Here is an 11481-nt window from a genome sequence, read left to right as displayed (position 1 = left end):
TATAATATAATAAACCACACAATATGTTCAATTTTTTTAAATAATTGAAATTCCAAGACCAAGGCCCCACCTCTGCTGCATCAGTAACCCATATATTGCCTAACGGACACAGACTGGAGTTGACTGATGCACGAGTACACACTACACACCTATCACCCGGGCTTCACAATCCACCCCAAAAAAACCGCAAAATTTTATCGAAATTGTCAGACAAAATACCTTTTTTTTTTTAAAACAAGCGCATATACAGCAGTTCAGAAGACTCTATAATGCAGGATGGTGGACCACCCAAAGACATTCTTCTCAAAAGTAATAAACCACACAATGTTTGAAATTTAATTAAACAAATTATTACATGTGTGTAAGTGCATCTGTTTCCAAAAAATCAGATGGCAAAAGGATTCTATTCGCCAAAAATGATTAAGCAGAGTTAATCCCTCTCCATCTATTATTATTTTTTCATTAAAAAATCACACGCAACAAGCATTCCGTTGTGTAACGGTTAGCATTCAATTTTATTACTGATAAAATTACCAGTAAATTTAACAATAACACTACCCAAGAGTGTTTAATTAACCCATACATTGCACCAGGAGCAGTCAGGACTAGGCCTCAGCAGTACCCAAGAGGCTTTAATAACCCCTTACCTTTCCCAATCAATTGCGAGATCGAGCAATAACAGGTGTGTTATGGCCTCAGATGTCCTGGGCCGCACTAGCGCTCCACTGAACGGATTGGCGTCTCTCTATCTTTCAAGGACAGGTGCGTGTTGCACGCTGAAACCAGTTTGTGATAGGGATCTGTGATTGCAATTATTTAATCTTAAAACGAGGAATTACCAGTAAGTGAGGGTCATAAGCTGGCGTTTATTAAGTCCCTGCCCTTTGTACACACCGCCCGTTGCTATAAGCGATTGGATTAGTTAGTGAGTTGGTTAGTTAGGTCCTCGGATCAGCCCAGGCGGGGTAGGAGAAGGCCCTGGCAGAGCGCCGAGAATTTAACGATCATTGTTGAAATTTGCATTAAGCATGTATTTAGCTACTGCTAAACATCCAAAAATTTAAGGCCCAAGGCCAGAGGCACCAGGGAGGCAAGTAGTTCCTGAAAGACAGAGAATGAGTCTGGAGCATGCATTTGCAGTACCCAAGAGGTTTTCATAACCCCTTACATTTAAAGATCAATGTTTACATTTGCATTAAGCATGTATTTAGCTACTGCTAAACTTCAAAAAATTATAGGCCCAAGGCCTGAGGCACCAGGGAGGCAAGTAGTTTGTGAAAGACACAGAATGAGTCTGGAGCAGTCATTCGCAGTACCAAAGAGGGTTTCATAACCCCTTACATTTAAAGATCAATATTGACATTTGCATTAAGCATGTTTTTAACTACTGCTAAACTTCAAAAAATTATAGGCCCAAAGCCAGAAGCTTCAGTTTTCCCCATATTAGGAGCATAGTTGTCCACCAGATTAGGCAGCATAGATGTCCCCCAGATTAGGACCATAGTTGTCCCCCAGATTAGGCAGCATAGATGTCACCCAGATTAGGAGCATACTTGTCCCTCAGATTAGGCAGCATAGATGTCCCCCAGATTAGGCAGCATAGTTGTCCCCGAATCAGCGCGGGCCGGTAAGAGCCAATCAAAGGGCCGTATGTGTCAAGCGGGCCGTACAATCCCCAGGTCTGCTCCAGAGGGTTTCATAACGAACCGCAATAGAGAAAATTTGTTGTAGGAGCATGGTCAATCTATTTAGACCCATCTGTCATTGGTGGCTGGAAATCCTGGCTGATACATCCTTGATTCATCTTGACAAACGTAAGTCTCTTCACATTTTTAGTGGACAGACGAGTTCGCCTTGGGGTGACTATGGCCCCGGCCGCACTAAACACCCGCTCTGATGGCACACTACTGGCCGCGCAGGACAGCTTTTCCAGGGCAAACTCCGCTAGTTGCGGCCATAAATCGAGTTTGGCTGCCCAGAAGTCCAGCAGATCTTCAACGGTTGTTGGCAGGGTCATGTCGAGGTAAGCCATCACCTGCTGGTTCAGGTCCTGCTCCATGTCCACCTGCTGCTGATGAGTAGCTTCACTATGCGGCTGAAGAAAGCTGTTACGCCGAGCGCTCCAGGTCCCTAATCCTCCCCGGAGCGCTCGTGGCCTTCTCCTCTCTGCAGCGCCCCGGTAAGACCCACTGACCGGGAGCACTGCACTGACACTGCCGACGGGGATGCGTCTGTCACGTCCTGGTGAGTGCGGCTCCGCTCCCTAGGATTAAGATTTAAAGGGCCAGTGCACCACTAATTGGTGCCTGGCCCAATCAGTGTAATTAACTCCCACCTGCTCCATGCCTTAATAACCTCACTTCCCCTTCCCAGCATTGCCGGATCTTGTTGCCCTTGTGCCTAGTGAAAGCGTTTCCTGTGATTGCCTTACCAGTGTTTCCAGACCTTCTGCCGTTACCATTGACTATGAACCTTGCCGCCTGCCCTGACCTTCTGCTACGTCTGACCTCGCCTCTGTCTAGTCCTTCTGTCCCACGCCTTCTCAGCAGTCAGCGAGGTTGAGCCGTTACCGGTGGATACGACCTGGTTGCTACCGCCGCAGCCAAACCATCCCGCTTTGCGGCGGGCTCTGGTGAATACCAGTAGCATCTTAGAACTGTTCCACCGTTATGGTCCACGCCAATCCCTCGCTGACACAGAGGATCCACATCCAGCCTGCCGAATGATAACAGAAGCTACTCATCAGCGACTGTAGACTAAGGCTGCTGCTGATTGAGCTGGTACTGCTCCTGCCACCCCTCCCCTCCCCAGCAGCCGTGGCAGTGGAAGGTGAGCACAGAGGGCCCCCCGAGTCAGACCTGCGAGTGGATGGACCATGTGGCCGATAGGCATCGGCCAACCGACTACGTAGAAGCTCCCTGAAGTAGGTCAGTTTGTCCTCCCTCTCAGTGGGTGTAAAAAAGGCCCCCATTCTGGGCCGGTAGCGAGGGTCTAATAAGGTGGAGATCCAGAAGTCATCGCGCTGACGAATTTTGACAATTCGGGGGTCACTACGCAAGCAACTCAGCTTGCATCGTGCCATTTGTGACAGTGAGTCACTGGGACTACCTGCCTCCATCTCTACTGCATACTGCCACGGTGTGTCTGAGTCCTCTGTCTTTCCTCCCTCGTAATAACCCTCCAGCTCCTCTGGCTGCTCCTGCTCCTCCCCTCCTGTCCAATGACCAGAAACACCGGCCATCTCATCCACCGTAAACTGTGCTCCGTTCTGCCCCTCATCATCCTCCTCCAGTTCATCCCCCACAGGACTCATGTAGCCTTCTGATGTAGGCGCAACATCTCCATTGCCGTGACCAGCCATGTTTTCAATCATTTTTTGGAGTAAATGTAGGAGTGTAATTACGTCGTTAATGGCTTAATTCGAGCGACTAACAAAAAATGTGGCTTTCTCAAAGGGCCTCAGCAAACGGCAGGTGTCACGTATGAGCTGCCACTCGTTCACATTGAAGTTACACAGGGGAGTACTCCTATCTGCTTGTATCATCAAAAAATCCGTGATGGCTTTTCTTTGTTCGTATAGTCTGTCCAACATATGGAGGGTGGAATTCCAACGTGTGGCAACGTCACAAATGAGACTATGTTGTGGGATACCGTTCTGACGCTGCAGCTCAAGCAAAGTGTGCTTGGCGGTGTACGAGTGGCTGAAGTGCATGCACAGTTTCCTTGCCATTGTCAGGACGTCTTGCAAATGGGGTGAAGACTTGATGAACTTCTTAACAACCAGATTCAACACGCATGCCATGCAGGGCGAATGGTTCACACTTCCTTGTTGCAGCGCGGCCACAATGTTCTTCCCATTGTCGGTCACCATGGTTCCCATTTCCAGATTTCGTGGAGTAAGCCATACTCGGATTTCTTCCCTAATGAACTTCAGCAGTTCCTTCCCTGGAAAGGCAAACCATGTGAAGGACGGCTTGACACAGCTGTGCCGTACACACGTGGTACGATGAAGGGCCGCCGAGATTTGGATGTGCAGTGGAGGCCGAGGACACGGGGAGGAAGAGGAGGAGGCACACACTGTAAAAGGACCAACTGCCTGGGAGTGAGAGCGTGGAGGAGGAAGCGGTGTGACCGGTCCAAGTTGCTGCTGTGGCTGTGCAGGAACAACATTTACCCAGTGGGCAGTAGAAGACATGTATTGTCCCTGCCCGTAGTTACAGCTCCACACATCGGCGCTGCCGTGCACTTTTGAACACACCAACAGGCTCAAGGACTGGCCCACCTTCTCTTGTACAAACTTATGCAGGGCTGGTACTGCCTTCTTCGCAAAGAAATGACGGCTTGGGACTCTCCACCTCGGCTCGGCACAAGCCATTAATTCCCTGAAAGCTGCAGAGTCCACCAGTTGGAAAGGGAGGGACTGCACTACCAGCAACTTGGACAGGAGCACATTCAACTTCTGCGCCGTTGGATGAGTGGGCGCATACTGTTGTCTCTTGGACATGGCTTTGCCGATCGATTGTTGGCGGAATGGCTGACTACGAGAGGAGGAAGCAGGAGCGCAAGAAGGATGGTTTGACACAATGCTTCCTTCGGCTGAGGTGGTGGAGCCTTGGCTGGATGACGGAGGGAGCGGATGGCCACTGGGTGATGTGGCAGGCTGGACCACTACCTCGGAGCCACGGTTATCCCAGGCCGCTTCATGGTGGCGAAACATGTGTTGACGCAGGGCCGTGGTGCCGAGATTGGGACCCTGGCCACGCTTCACTTTCTGCCCACAGATTTTGCATATGACTATGCTAAGGTCCTCCGGATTCTTTATGAAGAACAACCACACCGCAGAGTAGCTGTTTTTCCCACCCGTAGTTCGCACTATTTCACTGCTATTGGCGCCGTCTCCAGGAACCCCTGTTCCACTAGCTCCCTGAATGGTAGCTTGCCGTGAAGCAGGTGGTCTCCCCCTGGCACGTTTGGCTCCTGAATTTCCACTACTGCCACCACCACGCTGGTTGCCAACCGTGCTACCGCCTTGCTGCCTATTAGACAAAGAGCAAATCTCTTCTCCTGATGATGATGCCCCGGCTTCTGCACCCAGCTCCCAATTGCGATCGGCTTCATCATCATCAAAAGATGTGTGCACTTCACTGATGTCCTCCTCATGTTCCACAACAGTGTCTGCCTCAGAACCCTGAGCAATTGAAACACCGCCTCCCACGTCACTCTCTGCATCACTACTTGGCCGCCTTGTGGAGCAAGGGACGCATGTCTCCTCACATTCTTGGCTGCCCATTAGCTGCTGACTGTCCTCTATTACATCGTCCTCACTAAATAGTCGAGCTGAACCCAAAGCATGAGATACTTCTTTGGGAGAGGGAACAGCATAGGACAAAGGCAATGGTATTACAGGGACTGCTCCCGGGCCATGCCAACTGAGGGTTGTGTCTGAGGAACCCACCGACTCTTGACTGGGGTCAGATGTCGCTTGTGATGATGGGGATGAGTGTGCAAACCAATTGACGAGGAGAGATGGGTCGACGACACGACCGCTGGGTGTTAACGGGAGCTCAGGCCTATTGCTGCAACTCCTGCTGCCACTCGTCCCAAGTCTGTTGCCAACTCTGCCTGACATATGTAGGCCTTTGCCCCTTCTCTGTGCACGTCCTGGCACTTCCCTGCCGGACATACTTAGTGCGTTTATGAGGATATAGAACAGCAGCAGGCGATTACTTACGGCTGTCCTTTCAAAGTATATAGGGCCTAGACAGAATAACAGTTACTAAATAGTACACTCCTTTGTTGTATGTATGCCCTTTGCAATGATGAGCACACTGTTAAGCGTATTTATACGCAGAAAAAACTTTTTTTTTTCTTTAATACACCGGCAGGTGTATAATTTGTGGTATAACACTTAATTTAGCACAGAGACAGGAAAAAAAGGTGGTATATGGTACATTATTTGCTTGAATTTAGGCCCTTTGCATTGATAAGGCCACTGAAAAAGCATATTTTTACGCAGGAAAACCTTTTTTTTCTTTAATACACTGGCAGGTGTATAACGTGTGGTATAAAACAGAAATACAGGTACTAAATAGTACGCTATTTGCTTTTATGTAGGCCCTTTGCAATGATAAGGCCACTGTTAAGCGTATTTGTACTCAGGAAAACCTTTTTTTCTTGAATACACCGGCAGGTGTATAACGTGTGGTATAACACTGAATTTAGCACCGAGACAGAAATACAGGTAGTATATGGTACGCTATTTGCTTGTATTTAGGCCCTTTGCAATGATAAGGCCACTGTTAAGCGTATTTGTACTCAGGAAAAACTTTTTTTTCTTTAATACACCGGCAGGTATATAACGTGTGGTATAACACTGAATTTAGCACAGAGACAGAGTAACAGGTGAAAAATGGTAAAAAGGCACTAAAGTCCACACTAATATGACTTATTTCTGAACAGCAGCAGGACCCAACAGTGCAGCACCACCAAAAAAAAAATCCAGGGATTAAACCCTAAATTGCACTCTGTCACACAATTCTGAGCAGCAGAAGATTTGTGGAGAAAAAAAAACTCAATAGAGCTGAAAAATGAGGAGATAAGATGGTTGATAAAGTTCAGGCAGCTTGGAGATCTGTATGAGGCAGCTGACAGCTATCTGCCCCTCTCTGCTGCAATGCTCAATAACGTGAATAGGAGGTTTAGCAATCAATGATCCTTCTCAGAGTAACAGCACAGCACTCTGCACTCCTGCCTTTCCCTAATGCTGATGTGACTAGCAGTTGCAGTGTAACACTGTGGTATAAGCTATTCACACACACGCACAGTCCCGTCCTCTCCATCTGAGTGCATAGATGAAATGAAGAGAGGCAAGATGGCCGCTGATTATATAGGGGCTGTGACAGGGGTGAACACTGATAGGCTGCATCTCACATGTGGTTCAGGGTCAGCCTGCCTACCTTAATTTCCTGTTTCCCGCCCTCCCATAATCCCCTGCCCCATGTACTCACATGTGGATCCACCATCTTAGCTCTACAATAGCCTGGAACGCTGTAAAATGGAGTTTAATGAAGCGTGCGATAGAATCGCGTCGATATTCGTATTCGTTGCGAATCAAATTTTTCATGAAATTCGTAACAAATTCGGGTTCGTCAAGTTCGATTTGCTCATCTCTAGGGACAATATTTCTCCTTGTATACTGATATTATTGGTAATAAAGGTCTCAGTATACAGGACGTGGTCAGTAACAGTATGACGGCAATTTGTTTGGTGATAATATTCCTCCTTGTATACTGGTATTATTAGTAATATTGGTCTCAGTATACAGGATTTGGTCAGTAACAGTATGATGATAACATGTATGGTGATAATATTCATAATTACATAGTTAGTACGGTTGAAAAAAGACATATGTCTATCAAGTTCAACCAGGGTATTGAAGGGTAGGGGTGTGGCGCGATATTGGGGAAGGGATGGGATTTTATATTTCTTCATAAGCATTAAGATGTCTGATCGCGATAGTCCAGCCGCTGGGGACCCCCATGATCTTGCACGCGGCACCCCATTTGTAATCAGTCCCCGAAGCGTGTTCGCTCCGGCTCTGCTTACCGGCGACTACAGGGCGGCGGGTGACGTCATGCCTCTGCCCCCGTGTGACGTCACGATCCGCCCCTCAATGCAAGCCTATGAGAGGGGGCGTGATAGCTGTCATGCCCCCTCCCATAGACTTGCAGTGAGGGGCAGAGCGTGACATCACATGGGGGCGGAGGCGTGACGTCACACACCGCCCGCCCTGTAGTCGCCGGTGACTGCGCGAACACGCTCCGGGGACTGATTGCAAATGGGGTGCCGTGTGCAAGATCACCGGGGTCCCCAGCGGCAGGACTCCCGCGATCAGGCATCTTATCCCCTATCCTTTGGATAGGGGATAAGATGTCTAAGCACCGGAGTACCCTTTTAATGTTACTTTGTTCCAGGAATGTATCTAATCCTGTTTTAAAGCTGTTAATTGTTCCTGCTGTGACCAGTTCCTGAGGTAGACTGTTCCATAAGTTCACAGTTCTTATGGTAAAGAAGGCTTGTCGCCCCTTGAGAGGGAGTGCCCCCTCGTCCTTTGGGGGGGTTTAACCTGGAACAGTTTTTTTTCTCCATATTTTTTGTATGGGACATTTATATACTTATATACGTTTATCATATCCCCCCCCCCCTTAAACGTCTCTTCTCAAGACTAAACAATTGTAACTCCTTTAATCGCTCCTCATAGCTAAGATGTTCCATGCCCCATATTAGTTTAGTCGCGCGTCTCTGCACCCTTTCCAACTCCACAGTGTCCCTTTTATGTACAGGTGCCCAAAACTGAACCGCATATTCCAGGTGAGGCCGTACCAATGCTTTATAAAGGGGGAGTATTATGTCCCTGTCCCTTGAGTCCATGCCTCTTTTGATACATGACAATATCCTGCCGGCTTTGGAAGCAGCAGCCTGACATTGCATGCTATTCTGTAGTCTGTGATCTACAAGTACACCCAGATCCTTCTCTACCAGTGACTCTGCCAGTTTAATCCCCCCTAAGACATACGACACATGCAGGTTATTAGTACCCAGATGCATAACTTTACATTTATCCACATTGAACCTCATTTGCCAAGTGGATGCCCAGAAACTTAGTCTATCCAAATCATCTTGTAACCTATACACATCCTCTATAGACTGTACCCTGCTACAAGGCTTGGTGTCATCTGCAAAGATAGAAACAGAGCTGTTAATACCATCCTCGATATCATTGATAAATAAATTAAATAACAGCGGGCCCAGTACTGAACCTTGGGGTACACCACTAATTACCGGGGACCAATCAGAGTGCGAATCATTGACCACCACTCTCTGGGTACGATCCATGAGCCAGTGTTCAATCCAGTTACAAACTAAAGTTTCCAAGCCCAAAGACCGTAACTTACCTGTCAGACGTCTATGAGGGACAGTATCAAACGCTTTAGCAAAATCCAGAAACACTATATCCACAGCCATTCCTCTATATACAGAGCCCCCCTCTATATACACAGCCATTCCTCTGTCAAGGCTTCTACTCACCTCTTCATAAAAGCAAATTAGATTGGTTTGACAACTTCTGTCCTTAGTAAACCCATGCTGGCTATCACTTATAATACAATTATCCCCTATGTATTCCTGTATGTAATCCCTTATAAGTCCTTCAAACAATTTACCCACAATGCACGTTAGACTTACCGGTCTATAGTTTCCTGGGGAAGACCTAAAGCCCTTTTTGAAGATTGGCACCACATTCGCCTTGCACCAGTCCCTTGGCACAATACCAGACACCAGAGAATCTCTAAATATCATGAACAGGGGTACAGATATTACTGAACTTACCTCTCTAAGAACTCTTGGGTGTAGTTCATCTGGCCCTGGAGATTTGCTTACATTTATATTACTTAACTTACCTTGTACCATCTCTACATTAAGCCAGTTCAGTACATTACATGATGTATTACCAGCACTGACCTGTACATGATGTGTTACCAGCACTGACCTGGCCAATGTCAGCTCCTTTTTCCATAGTGTATACAGAACTAAAGAACCCATTCAGTAGCTCCGCCTTCTCTTTATCGTCTATGACAACCTCCCCATTATCATTATTAAGGGGTCCTACATGCTCTGTCCTTGGTTATATTATAAAAGTACAATTTGTGATGCAAAAAACAAGCCCTTCTATGGGTCTGTAGGTGCAAAATTGAAAGCGTTATGATTTTTAGAAGGGAAGGAGGAAAAAACGAAAATGCAAAAACAAAAATTTGCTTAGTCCTTATGGTGAAAATAGGCTGAGTCCCAAAGAGGTTAAAAGCAGTACAATAATAGCAAAGTATGTAACCATGGGGAACATTTTAATTGTATTTACCCACAGAATAAAGAAAAGATGTCATTTTTACAGTAAAGTGTACAGTGTGACAACAAAAACCCCCAGATTAGCAAAATTTTGATTTTTGTTTAAAGGGGTACTCCGGTGAAAACCTTTTTTCTTTTAAATCAACTGGTGGCAGAAAGTTAAACATATTTGTAAATTACTTCTATTAAAAAATCTTAATCCTTCCTGTACTTATTAGCTAATGAATACTACAGAGGAAATTATTTTCTTTTTGGAATGCTCTCTGATGACAGTTCTCTCTGCTGATGTTATTATAATAATAATAATAACAATGCTTTATTTTTTTGTTGTCCTTAGTGGGATTTGAACCCAAGTCCCCAGTGCTGCAAGGCAGCAGTACTAACCACTGAGCCACCATGCTGCCCTTAGCATACATCTGCTATGCATCTGCAATGCATGGTTACTAAAATGGACAGAGATGTCAGCAGAGAGCACTGTGCTTGTGATGTCATCAGTTTTCCAAAAAGAATGGAATTTCCTGTGTAGCATTCAGCAGCTAATAAGCACTGGAAGGATTAAGATTTTTTAATAGAAGTAATTTACAAATATGTTTAACTTTCTGCCACCAGTTGATTTAAAAGAAAAAAGGTTTTCACCGGAGTACCCCTTTAAATTTCTTTACACAAAAAATATATTTGTTTGGGATTACCATATATTTTAGGGTAAAATGAGTAATGTCATAACAAAGTACAATTGGTCGCACAAAAAACAAGCCCTCATATGGTCTGTGAATGGAAATAAAAATAAGTTATGGATTTTAGAAGGCGAGGAGGAAAAAATGTAAACGCAAAAATAAAATCGGCTGTGTCCTTAAGGGGTTAAGTAAAAAGTAATACTTACTGGGACTTCCAACTCCTCTTTTTTAACCTCTGCACGTATTTCCACTAACACTCGACAACACAAGCACAAAGTAAACTCAGAGAGTCCTGGAGTTAATCTTAGAACACCCGAGACTAATTTACCCCTCCTCTGTGTGCACAACAGACGAAAAACAAAAACTGATAAAGTGTTAACCTGTAACAGTAGTAGCTATATCTGCTGCTGCACAAACCCACTAAATGCAATTACTCCAAATCCACAGATGTACAAACAACTCCTCTTTTTAACTCTGCACTTATTTCCCAAGCATATACACAATCCCCAACAGAGCACGTAGTGTTAAGGATTTCTGTTTCTCATTAAACCAATTCAACACAAAATCAGGACATGTGACCAAAGGACTCAAAATGCTTCATGTATATAACTATCATTGGGGGTCCACACATTGACAATTGCCTGAGAAAAAGTGTCACCAAATCATGTTGTTGTACCCTTAAGCTGAATCCACTTGCTGTGGTCCCAAGAGGACAATACTGCCATTCTCCCCAGTCACCCCAAGGGCCGCCATTAGGAACATAAATTATATCTCCGTAGGTCAATGTTGCCTGTATTAGCAATAACAGTACAAGCGAGGACATCATCTTCTGGAGATCAGGTCCACTTCACCGCAGTATCTCCAAGTGAGTGGAGCTGTCATGTCTCGGTCTGGTTTATAGCCTGGA

Source organism: Hyla sarda, chromosome 4, assembly GCF_029499605.1.
Source record: "Hyla sarda isolate aHylSar1 chromosome 4, aHylSar1.hap1, whole genome shotgun sequence".
Classification (NCBI taxonomy): Eukaryota; Metazoa; Chordata; class Amphibia; order Anura; family Hylidae; genus Hyla; species Hyla sarda.
The sequence above is the reverse complement of the archived record's forward strand: the minus strand, read 5'-3'. Positions refer to the sequence as shown.